At 35.4% G+C, this 10,534-nt stretch overlaps 1 long non-coding RNA gene across 1 annotated transcript; it reads right to left on the bottom strand.

Annotated features, from left to right (window-relative positions):
* Positions 1 to 439: 439 nt before the first annotated feature.
* Positions 440 to 1,168, bottom strand: LOC145612739 (uncharacterized). The gene is made up of 2 exons (XR_014106700.1): positions 650 to 1,168; positions 440 to 558 (listed from the first exon to the last, which is right to left on the bottom strand). It is a non-coding gene; the product is annotated as an uncharacterized LOC145612739 (long non-coding RNA).
* Between the last annotated feature and the right edge of the window lie 9,366 nt (positions 1,169 to 10,534).

Genomic DNA, 10,534 nt, shown 5'->3' with positions numbered 1-10,534 from the left:
TAAGAGACCCTTTCTCATGAGGGGTCTGTTTGTGCGAACAAAGAGACCCGTTGTCAGTTACAACGGGTCTGTTATTTACACAATGAGATTGATAGTTTCGAAGTGAAAGAGACCCGTTGTTTGATATAAGGGATCTGCTTAACTGGTATGAAATAGATCTGTCAGGTCAAATAACGGGTCTCTTTGTTCTTTATATTTAAAAAAAAAAAAAAAATCTTTTTTTTTTTTTTTTTTTTTTTTTTTTTTTTTTTTTTTTTTTTTTTGCATTTTACATTTTAATTAATTTTGTTTTTATGCTGTATACAAATCGGAAGAATTGAGGACTAAATGATAAATTGGTATTAGTAATTTGTATACTTAATTTGTACACTTAATTTGTATGTAACATGCAAATTATATTTCAAATTGATGAGATGAAAAAAATAAAAATCAATAAACATAAAATCCCAACAAAAAGGTTGTTTGAATTTATTGAAATTTACAATTACAATTACATAATTAGACTTGAGTGCTCCATTTGCTATCTTCTTTGTTTGATTGTAACCACATCAAGCAGATCTGAAAAACAAAATTAAAATATCGAATGTTATAATTGAGAATTCCATATAAACAAATTAAAAAGAAAAATAAAAGACAAAACTAGGCTTACGTCGATAGATATCTTCGGTGAGCAAATTGAATTGCTTGAATGCAATTCCCTTACAAATGAGCAGACCTATAAAATAGCCTGTTCAAGTAGAAAATGAATAAATACTCATGAATAATGGAACTATAATTCCAAAAAAAAATTAAAAAAAAAATTAAAAAAAAAAAGAATAGAAAAGCCCCAAATTAAATTTATTTAATCATGAATTTTGTATCCTCAATTTGTTTGGATCTAGAAGTTCATGCAAAAGAGAGGGTATCGAGGCCGAAAGCAAAGAAAAATATCACAGCAAGGAAATTAGAGAAATAATTGATTCGATTGAGGATTTCGATTGATATATTATGAAAAAAAAATGAACAAACTTAATAAGGAGATTACTATAAATTGACAAGAAAATTAAGGAAATTTACACAATTTGAAGCCCAATTCGCTGAATTAAGAAAAATATTTCAGAAAAAAAAAATCAAAATAAAAAACCTTAATATCAAAATCTACAGATTTAGAGGAGGACACCTTACACCACCAGCGAGAAGCCGCAGAACACCGAATCAAAAGAAGGAATGAGAAACCGAGAAAGGGAAGGACCGAATGAGCAGTTTCAGAAGAGAGAGAAAGCGGATCTAGGATTGTAATGGAGAACCCATTGTTGTAGATATATAGAGAGCTTTTATCATTTTCCCTCTCTTGAGAGTTGAGACTGTTAGAAAATAAGCAAATTAAACGAAAGTACTTATCTCAATGTTGTGTAGACCAATTGACAATTGCCGCGTCGTGGTAAACCACTGACCTAAAAGACGATTCCGCGCTACCCCGGTGCAGTAGACATCAAGCGGTCGCCCTCCAGGATAAGCACGGCGCCGAAATTTGTGTGCACTCACAAACCCGACTGGAATTCAGAATACTTGCCCAAAAACCGAAAGGATATATTTTAAGAGAAGGTAAGAAGTTAAAGATGGATGGTTTTTTGTTGTCATATCTTTCGGAGGTGAATAATGTTGATTTATAAGGCAATGGAGGGAGTAAGAGCAACCAGCAATTAAGGGGAAAATGGTCATCAATCAAGTGGTGTAACATCCACCCATTAATCCCCAATAAGAGCTAGCTTTTAATCAACATTAAAAGGGTAACGGCTAGTTTTTAAGTAACAACTTTAATCAGCAATAATGCCCATTAAATTAGCAATAAGAGGAAGCTAAAATTAAGGGATTCCAATAGCCATTAAATCCCAACAGTCAAAAGAATAAACACCGTAACTTTCTTGGTTTTACTTCAAGAACTTCCAACAATCCCCCATAGGTTCGAAGAAGTGAAAAGAAAGAAAGAGAGAAAATTGGTTTTGGGCAAAACAAAACAATTGCATAAGTGTCAATGTCTCGCGACTTGAATTAACACATAGTGGACATCAAGCTATGATCCCTCACCTACCAAGTGACTTTCGTCTTGAACTTAATAGGGAGTTAGGGACCCGTCACTTTGAGCCACACAATTGAGCATGTATAATATTCTGAAATTCCGCGAATAAAGGTGACGCATTATACTGGCCATACGTCCAGCCTAGATGCTCATAGGTGCTCTAGAGTATTAGCCCACCCAATACTCATAGGAAGCGGCCACACTTCCACACCTAAGTAGGTGAATCCCATCAAGTGTGAGCTACATCACACCACCAAAAATATGGATATGGGTTCATTAAGAGCCATTTGCTCATCCTATTTCCATTTGTAGCAAGCACACATCAAACATCTAGGGATGGACAAAAATAAAATTTTGTGCTTCCGAATTATTTCATGACGTTCCCCTTTGAATTCATAATGAGTAGGAGTTGATTACTTATAATTCATACTTTGGGCTTTTAATCCCATCCCCTCCGATGTTACCAAAACTAGTTTTGTACAAGGCCTTTAGTTAACAGATCCGTAACATTTCTTTTAGACTTTATGTAGTCTAGTGATATCACCCCATTCGACAAAATTATCTTTGACATCAACTATTATAGGCATGGTTCAATCAAAGGTAACCACAACTTACAAATCATAACAAATTCCCTTACAATGGGATATTTGCAAGCACATTTGCTCATAAGAGCCATGCACTCTTGACCATCTTGCCTCATAACCTGTCAATTCAAGAGAAATAAATTAGATTATTCCAAAACAAACATAGCAAAACAAGATTGCTTTGCACAATTTCCAAAACATAGCTTCACCACTTAGTGGTGCAAACATAACCGCTTGAGTTTGAACTCATTATCGAACTTCAAGACCTCATGGAAACTTGCAATAGTGCAAACTCTTATCTTTTCTTATCTTTTGTACTTTCAAGTACCTATGCAACCTCCTCAAAACTATCCGATGGTCATTGCTCGAGTTAAGAGTATATTTGCTTAATCTACTTACATAAAAAGCAATGTCAGATTAAGCATAGTTTCCAAGAAACATAAGACTACCAAATGGACACGAATTGCTCCCATATGATCAATAAGATCATAAAAACTTTATATTATAGCAATGACTCATCCATCACAAGTTTATCCTTAAAGACTTCCAACGATAGCTCAGTGAATTAGCAACACAATCCATAGAAGAGATATTAAGCATCACAATCCTAGGAAAAAGATTTGTAAAAATCTATACATAGTTAGACATAATCTAACTAATATTCAATGACTTCTTCCACGGAAACAATCACTCATGATATTCCACTGATTTAAAGTACTCTAAAGACATAGAGATACCAAAACAAACTACTTGTAAGGAAAACTCAATCATAAACCATCTTTAGCTCAATTAACCACTTTTAGGCTTTGCATTAAACGATAGAAAATTTTAACATTAATGCCTCTCATTTCTACTAGAGTCAAGTAATCCAGCTCGGATATCCAACCACTTGAACCATAGTAATAATACACATATATGCTCAAAGACAATTTATTCAATAAAGAATCAATTGGGATATGTAATTTATCAAGCAAAAACTAAGCAAGACTTTGAGTCCAACACTGATTCTTCATTACTTCCCCCACATTGGACAACAAAGTCTGATTCAAAACCCTTACCAATGCACCCACATTCTCAATGAATGAAATATTTGGATATAAAAACCCCCACATGAAAGGACAAGGTTCAAATACCAAAATAGAGCATAAACAAATATATGGTTGGGAAAAATTCACAACTATGTCATAACACTGGGTATAATAACATATAAGGTGGACAAGAGCAGAGATATTTGAAACATTGAATTAATCAAGGATAATAATTCAACAATACCTCAAAATATTAACTCCCAAGCCACAATATAAAATTCAAGGCATTTACAAATTACTCATGCTTTATTCATAAAGAATTATAACACAATAAAGAGTCATAGGCGGGAACAATAAACCATCATAAAATATTAGAAAATCGTAGTCAATTCCCAAAATACTTTACTCAAAAATTCTTCAAAGAGAAAGCCATACAATCTCCTTAAGTAAAATAATCACATAATTTCCCTTCACAAAACTCAACAAGTTTGAGAATTTATAAATTTCACACATGCATGTTAAACCGAGAATAAAGTAATGAAATCAATTGAGTTATGAATAAAGCTTCTCAATACGAGTACTACATACATGGATTCAAGAAATTGACATAATACATCTCAACTCCATGCTCAACACATACATGAATCATGATAAAAGTAGTACTTGGAGTACATACATGCACCTTAATAACATGTTAAAATACATTGCTCAAAGCATCTTACTGAACAAGTTAATCCACAAAATGTAGAACCAACAAATTAAAGGTAACTACTTATATGCAATATAATGTCATACTCATAAAATATCGACATTATAACTTTTACTTTCGTTCTATTAATCATTCAACAAATATTTAGTTGACAAATTGAACATTCAACATACTTTGTCAATAACCACAAAAACATATATTTGTTAAGATTATTAGGATTAAGCCACATGCTAACCAAAATTAACAAAAGACTTAGTTTAGAATGAACCTCCCTTGAATTAAATCAAGTAACGTGAGAGAGAGCTCTATGAGACGCCCAATTGTCCTCGTTGTAAATAAGGGCCTCAAGATGTCATCATAACTCACTAATCTGAGCAGCAAGTGAGAATCCAACCGTTGAAAAATAAGCCTCATGTGTCCCAAACATACTCCTAAAATTTCAGCCCAAACCGACCAAGAATGACCTTTGATCGGGGGTCATCTTTGGGACTGCTCCCGAAAATCCGCGAATAACGAACAAGCTTAAAAGTCAATTAAAAGGTTATTATAGTGCTCCCATGATTCAAGCTAACTCTCCAAATTAAAACTCCCCATACAACATTTACTTAGTCACAACAATAAAGGCTATAATTTAGATAGTGATTGACCAAAAGTAATACTTGTATTTATCATCAAGTAGTCAATTAAGTACATAATATATGAAGAATTAATTCCTTAGATTAATTCTCACAATCCTCAAAACTCTAGCAAAAATAATTTCTTAAAAGCAATCAACCAGAGTATTAAGAAATAATTGTCCAATGAAGTATTAGCTAGATAACGTAACTTAATATACTCACAAGTAGCCAAAGAAGCTTAGTATTGTAGCATATCTATATTATTACATGCAGACATGTATAATAATCATAATTGCATTTATATAAATAATCATATGTAGCATGAAAATAACTCATGAGTATAAGCAATACTATCACAAGCTCACAATCCGTAATTTGCTTAATACATAGTAAATCATGATAATTACAAGAATGACATACTCCATACATTATCTAAATTTGACATATCAAAGTTAAAAAACTAGAAGTCAAATAATCATCTTTTATATCACATCCAATCAGCAATAAATTAAAAGACCACTCAATAAATTGCATGATATAAAGAGGGGGAAAAAAACAGACACATTTGACAAAGGCTTATGAATCAACTTTCGGCAGAACCCCAAAAATAGAAATAAATGGTAAGAAAAGCCTTCTTGAGCTAATCAAACTGACATATATACACAACATAAAATTTGCTCCAAATATAAGAAAACATTCTGAATTCCACATTTTAATAATTAGACATTTAGAATCAGTAAGTCTCGTCTTTTAGAATGTTAGAAAATAAGCAAATTAAACGAAAGTACTTATCTCAATGTTGTGTAGACCAATTGACAATTGCCGCGTCGTGGTAAACCACTGACCTAAAAGACGATTCCGCGCTACCCCGGTGCAGTAGACATCAAGCGGTCGCCCTCCAGGATAAGCACGACGCCGGAATTTGTGTGCACTCACAAACCCGACTGGAATTTAGAATACTTGCCCAAAAACCGAAAGGATATATTTTAAGAGAAGGTAAGAAGTTAAAGATGGATGGTTTTTTGTTGTCATATCTTTCGGAGGTGAATAATGTTGATTTATAAGGCAATGGAGGGAGTAAGAGCAACCAGCAATTAAGGGGAAAATGGTCATCAATCAAGTGGTGTAACATCCACCCATTAATCCCCAATAAGAGCTAGCTTTTAATCAACATTAAAAGGGTAACGACTAGTTTTTAAGTAACAACTTTAATCAGCAATAATGTCCATTAAATTAGCAATAAGAGGAAGCTAAAATTAAGGGATTCCAATAGCCATTAAATCCCAACAGTCAAAAGAATAAACACCGTAACTTTCTTGGTTTTACTTCAAGAACTTCCAACAGAGACTTGATTTATTAGAAGATATTTCTTCAAAGAGAAGGAGGATGAATAGTGATGGAGTGATGGAGGATGAAAGCGGCGTGAAGGAGGGTAATTGAAATGGGGAATATTAAGAGAAGAAATAGGGTTTTTGTTATCATTCCTTTAAGTGGTGGGTCCTTGCACATATAAGAGACCTGTTAAGTCAATTACGGGTCTCTTTTTTTTTCCTCTATCTTTTGGTGGGCCCTTTGATACATAAGAGACCCGTTATCTCTAATATCAGATCTATTATATTAAAGAGAGTCGTTGAAATAATCAACGGGTCTTTTATTGTAGGTTCCTTTGACCATTTTTGTAGTAGTGTTTGAAGATGAGAAGGTGGAATTAAACAATCAAGCTATGGAAATTGAGCCTACAGTAAGTGTTCCCCCAGATCAAGTTGCAATTGCTAAATCTAGTGACAATTTGAAGCAACCATCGATCGAAAAGGGGTATCTAGTGTGTAGTATTAAAGAGTCCCCAGTCCAAGTCAATGAGGATCCACCAGATAAAGTGAATTGGCGTCCCACAGGGTATGTCAGGAAGCCGCGTCGTAGCCTAAACATCGCTCGACCGGGTGAGAAACCACCAGACCAAGCATTAGGCCAAGGGTCCTAGTTTTTATACTTGGTAAGAAGGTCGTGCGGGACCCAGATAAACCAGCGCTTTGCGGGAGGCAACCCGTATTTTCTTGCTTTTTAGACTAGTTTTTATTTCTTTTTCTTGTGACAGAAGAGAGGAGGGAGTTTAATGAGTTTATTGAGTTTTTGTACAGGTTTAAGGAAAAGAATTGGGTAAAATTTGAAGAAAAAAGGAAAAATACTCCCGTACTAAGTTGTCTCGGGCCCGACCAGGCGAAGCTCGCCCGATCGGGCGCGAGACTAAGGGTTCAAATTCATGATTTTTCGCCCGATCGGGCGCAAGATTTGACGAAATACGGAGATTAAGATCGCCCGATCGGGCGAAGGACGCCTAACCGGGCGTGAGAGTAGAAGAATATCGGGGTAACAGATCGCCCTATCGGGTGAAGCACGCCCGATCGGGCGAGAGAGAAACGTAAATTAGAGTGTTAGATTGCTCCGACCGGGCGCGACAACACTCACCGTCCTTCTTCTTCTTCTTCCTTCTTTCTTTCCCCATTTCTTTCTCTTTCCTCCATACTTTCTCTCACTGAACCTCCATTTTTCTCTAACTTCTCTCTAAGTTTCCCTCTCCATCTCTTACCCAAATCCAATAAGTTTTACATATTCTTAATCCTCTCTTCATCCTCTACATTCCTATATTAAAATTTTCAAGTTTCAATCAAATAATTTCATACCCATTTCTCTATTATGGCTTCCAAGAGGGCCCGATCAATTTTTGGGAGGAGTTCTAGTTCAAGGGAGGAGTACGATCCGGATTTGCAACTCCGTTATTGGCCAACAATTTGAATTTCTATCCAGGAGCAAAAAGAACGGCTGGAGCACCTTGTTGGGCAGGAGGTAATTCCTTCACGGTGGTTACACCGCCCTACCCTTGAATCTTATGGTTTGTATGATTTTGTTAAACGTTTTTTGAACGATATAGGAATGAGAAAATTCGTTGACATGCATTATTCTACATACTGTGAATTAACGTGTGAATTTTTGTCCTCTTTGAAAGTTGTAAATAGTAGAAATGGACCGAACTTAATTTTTTAGGTTGAACAATAGGAATATTAGTTTGACATATGTTGAATTTTGTAAATTATTTGAATTAAATTCTGAATTACCTTATCAATGGCATGCTGATTATAAAATGGGTGATATTTATCATGCTTTAACTGGTTTACCGACCCTCGACCCCCAACATGCTAGTACGAAACCTATCCATCACCCTATCCCAAAAATCTGGCAAAGTTTTGCAGGATTGTGTTTTCTTGGTAGGTACGAGCCTCATAATCCCAAACCAACGAACTAGATGTTATTGGACACTATGTGTATGGGTTTGGTAAACTAAACATAGGTAGATACATCATCCACTGGTTTTAGCCTCTACCCCAGGGATACGATAGGAATCCCATTGCCCATGGTATTTATGCTGACTATTCTTCCTTCCATGGGTATGGCCAGGACATTCCTTTTGGGGGACCGCCGGGGGGGAGTTTTCACGTTGATTATTTTGTTGGTAGCTCTTCTGGTGCAGGTGGTGCAGGTGGAAGCGAAGGTGGAGGATTCGGCTCCATGGATAAGGATGATGAGGACTAGCCATGCTAGGCTAGTTCCCGAGCCAATGGGGACATTGTCTGATTCTGGCTTGGGGGAGATTTTGGGTTTGGTATCTTTCTTTTTCTCTTTTCTTTTATTTTTGGTGTGTTTTCTTAGATTAGATTTATTGCTTTCTAGGTTAGTTTTATTGCTTTCTTATATGAAAAATGCAAATAATGCTTCCCTGTGCCCCATACTCGGAAAATATTGTTTTGATTCTTGGTATATGATGATAAGCATTGTGGATTTATTTATCGTGATCTGAAGTTTGATTGCTTAGATGTCCTAACATGCGTCAATTTTGTCCAACTGCTTGTGAATATAGTGCTTGACTAGTTGATTTGGTTAGGAATGTGTGATAGTTCCTGGTATGTCAATGAATTTGAGTATTGGTTTACAACTATAAGTAATGTTTATATGACTCATTATTATGCACATTGTGGAGGACGAAGGCATTTGTTCAATTCTTTTAGGTAGCCTTCAGATGATTCTTGATACGTACATTTGTTCCCTTCTAGCTACCCATGTTGTTGCCTTGAATTTTTATTGTTTATTAGCCACATTACAAGCCTATTTTGCCCCATTGGTTACTAGTCCCAAGCTTGGCTTGGGGGAGCTATTAGTGAGTGAGGCGAGGGAGTTTGTAGTGTGCCTATTATTTGCACAATTTGGGTGGGTTTTGAGAAGTTATTTTGTTCTTGATCATGTTTATTTTTTGATGAGTTTGAAAGTTTAATCTTCTTGAAAAAAATAAAGTATGATGCTATGAAAAAAAAGAGAAGTTCAAGAAAAAAAAAAGTAAAAAAAAATAAGTGAACTTCAATAAAAAAAAATTAAAAAAAAAAGAGCAAAAAGGAAAAAATTGTTCAATGTTCAAATGTTCTAGTTGGAGGTTGATCAAAAGAAAGAAATCATGATGAGTTTCAATGAAAAAATTCAAGTTTGGGAAATAAAGTTTGTTTATTCCCTCTAGTTCTTCATTATTATATCTTTATGAGTGAAATCTGTAAGTGTTGGGATTGTTGTTTATGTTTGGAGTTGTATTTGGTGAATTTTTGATGGAGTTGAGTATATATGTTGGAGATTTGTTGGTCATTATTTATTTTTTACCTTGGTTTTATTAGGATTCGGCTCCCTTAAGCATGGCTTTACTATCACATTTTCCCAAATATTTCCTACCCTTTACCCTAGCCTTACATTACAATCTTAAAAGACCTTCCGGCCGTGTGTATAGAGTTGTATGAATGTGAAAGTGTTGTTTGTCAATGCAAGTTATGATTTGATATATTTCGAGTCGACTAGTAGGTTGAGTGTACATCTTTTTAAACACACGAGAGTGTGAGTTGGGAGGGCATTGTTCACATTAAAGGGGTTGGTTGGAGAGCGATCGAGTACATCTTTTACTCGCCACATAAATGAGAGTTGAGTGTGTGAGCACTAGTCTTGAATTCTATATGCTCTTGTGGTTTGCTCTGTTTGACAATTGTTACGAAGGAAGAGAAATTGGATGGATGAGATTGGTTGATGTTGAAGCATGTTTATTAGATTTACCTTGAATTGTTTGTGCTTGATTTTTACTTTTAGGGGGTAAAGCATATTTATTTATTCATTGATGAGATCTTTGCTTAGGGACAAGCAAAGGTTTGGCTTGGGGGAGTTTGATATGTCCATTTTATATAGTATTTTACCCCCGTCCCTTGGTCATAATTAGTAGTGTTTTTGGCTCTTTAGAGCCACTTTTATTACTAATTGGTGTTTTCTATTGTTTTCGTAGATTTGGTTGACTTTTGTAGGGATTTGCACTTTTGGAGCATTTTCCCGAGATATTATGGAGTATCTACGAGCATTGGAGATGCACGACCATCCTTCATAGCCCAGGGCCGGTTAGAGCCATCCAACCGGTGATTAAGGGCTCGGTATATGTGATACCGGGGCATTTGGACCGAGTA

The sequence above is a fragment of the Chenopodium album genome, chromosome 3 (genome assembly GCF_948465745.1).
Source record: "Chenopodium album chromosome 3, dcCheAlbu1.1, whole genome shotgun sequence".
Lineage (NCBI taxonomy): Eukaryota > Viridiplantae > Streptophyta > Magnoliopsida > Caryophyllales > Amaranthaceae > Chenopodium > Chenopodium album.
This window is presented reverse-complemented; position numbering and strand designations above follow the sequence as displayed.